Here is a 4522-nt window from a genome sequence, read left to right as displayed (position 1 = left end):
GTGTCTGAAATCATTCGTCCTCCACCTGTTTCATGTGGGGAATTTGGCAGTTACTTGCGAAGAACAGGATTGTACTGGTACAGAATCCACGAACAGTGGTTAGGTTAACTGCCCTCCGTAAAGCTACAGTCACACATACAGATATGCTCGTGCGTTGAGGTACGGTGCGGATGGGATTGGTCTGTGTGGGGGGGGGGGGACGGACACGGATAAGTACGGAGCAGTACGTCTTAGTACGGGAAAAATGGTGAGAAACGGGGAACAAAAAGATACAGGACGCGAATAAGTACGGATAGGTACGGCGTACTACGTTGAACTACGTTTTACTACGCCTGGCAAATTGCCCAGCGCGTGGACAGGTCTGCGGTGAACTACGTTGAACTATGCTTAAGTACGGACAGCCTCGGATAACTACGTTCAGCTGAGAATCAATACGCATGACTACGTTCGCATTAAGGTTTATTAACGGGTCGGTAAGTTTCATATTAACAGGCCACGTGTAACCAGCGTTTTCATTACGATTATCTTTGACATCATGTCAAACTACGGCAAGGTACGTTTTAGTACGGATAACTACGTTTAGTACGTTTAACTACGAATGAATAAGTTTCAAACAAGTTGAACTAAAGTCACGCTCAAATGGCTACGGATCACTCAAACTTTTGTGCATGTTCAAATGTTGGAGAAATTTGCAAGTTAGGGACAAGTCTTGAATACGTTTTGACCAAGTGTTGGTACGGATTGATACGGATTACTACTTACAGGTACGGCTCAGGTACGGATTGATACGGATAACTACGTTTCTGTCCGTTGCTAGACGTAGCTATCCGCGCCGTATGTCTGACTGGGGTATTATATAACTGAAATACTGTTGAAAAACGGCGTTAAACCCAAAACAAAAGTCAAATATACAAAGTAGCAGGAGGAATAATGGATATTTGCTGACTTTGTAAAATTGTACATATTTCTGTTTTTGTAAAATGATATGAATTAACGGCAATAATTATTAATATTTTAAACATCTTTAAACGGCATCTGATTTCATTTTCATATACGCGCTTCTGGTCCTCGCACTTAGATCAAAATGTGCTAAAAATGAGTATTTCAACAAAGATGAGCCTAAAATAAAAAAAAAATATTTGTCTTTTTTTTTGTGAATATGAAAAATATATCACCTCAAAAGAAAGCAATTGTCTCATTGTCACTCGCGCTATGTGCACTTGAAAGGATCTTAAGTTGTCTCACTTCCCTGTGAGATATATGGTATACTCATAAAGCATACAAAATATTCCCGATAACAGTTATGTTTATGTACAAAAAAGAAAACAAAAATAAAACTTCAAATCGGATTTTCTTCTTTTTTGATACTGGAAAAATGTCCGACTGGAAAAAATTCCGATCGGAAAATTTTCCGGGCGGCAGTTTTTCCAGCAAACAAAAGCTGGACAAAATTCCAGTTGGAATTTCAATAGTTTTTCAGAAGACGGTTATTATTTCATGATGATAACGTTCATACATACCATTTTAACACTATCCAAGGATTTTTACACAATTGTTAAAATTTCATTATGTCCGTCCGGAAAAAAATCCAGCACGCCGGAATATGGGAAAAAAGTCCGACTGGATTTTCAAAAAATCCGATCGGACACCATATATTCTATCGGATTTTCGATCGGACAAAATTTTTTAATTGATTTCTTTTTGTACATAAATAATTTTAAAATATTACAAAACTCAGTCATTTATTGCTCCATGGTCCCTAAACTACCATTCAAACCAAAATAGAAGTTCCTACGTCGCTTAGAAAAGGTAGTGAAGTTTGCCAAAATCCTTGTTTTGCAAAGATTTCCTGGAGGCTGTTCAGGGTAAATTCAAGTAAGTTGAACCTTAGCAATTTATTGTATTTCCTGTAATCTAATGTTTTAACTGCTATAATCTCACTTTCGTTTATCTCTGTACCTTCAAGTACAATTTTTATCCAGGTTTGAAGTACATGACTCTCCAAGTCTTATATTGAGAGAAGAAGGAAAATACGTATATTTAACTCTTTTCAGTGTATTTTGGTTTCATTGTTATCCATAGAAGTCTGCGTAATTGATAATTTTACTAGTAAGCGCGTTCGCTTTCTAATATATGCTTGAACTATATATGCAGCGAGGCTCGTGTTCCCATGGTAACGCATTTTCTCTCAGTTTTGAACAATTATATATGAAAACGGATTTTTCGATGGCTTCAGTGCCATTCTGTTAATGACCAAAATGGAATATTAGGATAATATTATTAACAAAACACCAAACACTTTACATGGTACCCTATTTTTCTTCACGTTTAAAGTAACCATGGCAACAGAGATGTTTAAAATAATTGTATATAAAAATATTAAATGAAATTATCTTTCTTGTTAATTTAGCTTTAAAACATCTTATTTCTAACATAAGTAATATGTTCGTGTTATTTGCACTTATTTAAACAAATTTCAAAGCTTAAAACACCTACAGCAGTACCCATCGGCTGACATTGTTTATGTTTTAAAAAATGATTGTGCATGCAGGTATTATTCTTATGGATATTGTTGAAATACAGATAAACAGCCGAAGCTCTGTTCCTTAAATAGACCAGTGTCAACGCCTTTGAAGTTTACATTTAGATATATAGGTCACGGGCTTCGTTTCCATGGTAACATTAATCTAATTCAAGAAACCACATTTTTCTAATGAATCCATGATGGGTGATGATAACTGAAGTTACTGGGAATATAGTTGGGTGAAAGGCTACTTATTACAACCATTTTCAGATAAAAATTCGGCAGTTTGATTTGTAATACCTATTTTTCCGTTTTCATTGATAATTTGGTAAAACTGTGCTCTAAAACTGTTCAGATTTCAGTAGAACATAGAGATTTCATAAATTAAATTAATGTTACCATAGAAACGAAGCCCGTGACCTACATGTATATATCTAAATGTAAAATTCAAAGGCGTTGGCACTTGTCTATGTAAGGAACACAGCTTCTGCTTTTTATCTACATTTCAACACTATCTGTAATAATGATTGCAAGCACAATGGTTTTCCATAAAAATGTCAAACGAGGGGTACTGCGGTAAGATTTTTAAGATCTGAACTTTGTTTAAATAGATGCAAAGAATAAGAACATACTACTTACTTTAGAAGCTACATTAAACGAGAATGATATTTTGAACCGTATCATGAGAAAACCAACATAGTGTATTTGCGACCAGTATGGATCCAAATCAGCCTGCGCATCCGCGCAGTCTGATCAGGATCAATACTGTTCGCTATCGTTTTCTCTAATTGCAATAGGGTTTGAAAGCAAACAGTGTGGATCCTGATCAGAGTGTGCGGATGCGCAGGCTAGTCTGGATCCATGCTGGTCGCAAATGCACAATGTTCCTTAAATAGACCAGTGCAAACGCCTTTGAATTTTACATTTATTGAATGTTTTTCTAAGAAAATACGATAAAAAGTAAGATAAAATATATTTTAAAAATCTCTGTTGCCATGGTTACTTTAAACGTTAATATAAATAAGGTAGCATGTAAAGTGTAGGTAGAGCGTCGGTCTACGGATCGCAGGGTCGCGAGTTCGATCCTCGGGCGGGCGTGTGTTCTCCGTGACTATTTGATAAACGACATTGTGTCTGAAATCATTAGTCCTCCACCTCTGATTCATGTGGGGAAGTTGGCAGTTACTTGCGGAGAACAGGTTTGTACTGGTACAGAATCCAGGAACACTGGTTAGGTTAACTGCCCGCCGTTACATAACTGAAATACTGTTGAAAAACGGCGTTAAACCCATTACAAACAAACAAACATAAAGTGTTTGCTATTCTGCTAATAATATTACCCTAATATTCCATGTTTGTAGTTAACAGAATGGCACTGAAGCCGCCGAAAACCCCGTTATCATACATAGTTGTTTAAAAAAAAATAGAAAAAATGCGTAACCATGAAAACGCGAGCCCCGCGACATCTACATTTTAAGCTCATATTAAGAAGCTAGAGCGCATACCAGTAAAATTATCAACTACGCAGATTTCTAAGGATAACAGTAAAGCCGAAATACACTGAAAAGTATTAAATATCCATATTTTCCTTCTTCTTTCCATACAAAATACCTTTGGAGGGTCATGTACTTCAAATCTGGATAAAACTGGAACTTGAAGGAAGAGATACAAACGAACTTGAGATTGATTGTAGCAGCTATAACATTAAATGACAAGAAATACAATACATTTCTGCAGTTCAATTAATTTTAATTTACCCTGGTAACAAGGTATATTACCATCTTAACTGCAAATTTGTTTGAAAGTATGCCACTGTTTTACATTTAAGAAGTTATACAAGTACGTTCCTTTGTTTCCTTTATCTTTTTTCCCCAAATAATAAAAAAAAAAGATTTACACTGCCAGTCTAAAATGTTATCTTGATATAACCAGGCGATACCTAAAGTTTTTTTCAAGGCCGTAAAATGTAAAAAAAAAAATGGAAAACAAGCCCTTTGT

The sequence above is a fragment of the Mercenaria mercenaria genome, chromosome 12, assembly GCF_021730395.1.
Source record: "Mercenaria mercenaria strain notata chromosome 12, MADL_Memer_1, whole genome shotgun sequence".
NCBI lineage: Eukaryota > Metazoa > Mollusca > Bivalvia > Venerida > Veneridae > Mercenaria > Mercenaria mercenaria.
The sequence above is the reverse complement of the archived record's forward strand: the minus strand, read 5'-3'. Positions refer to the sequence as shown.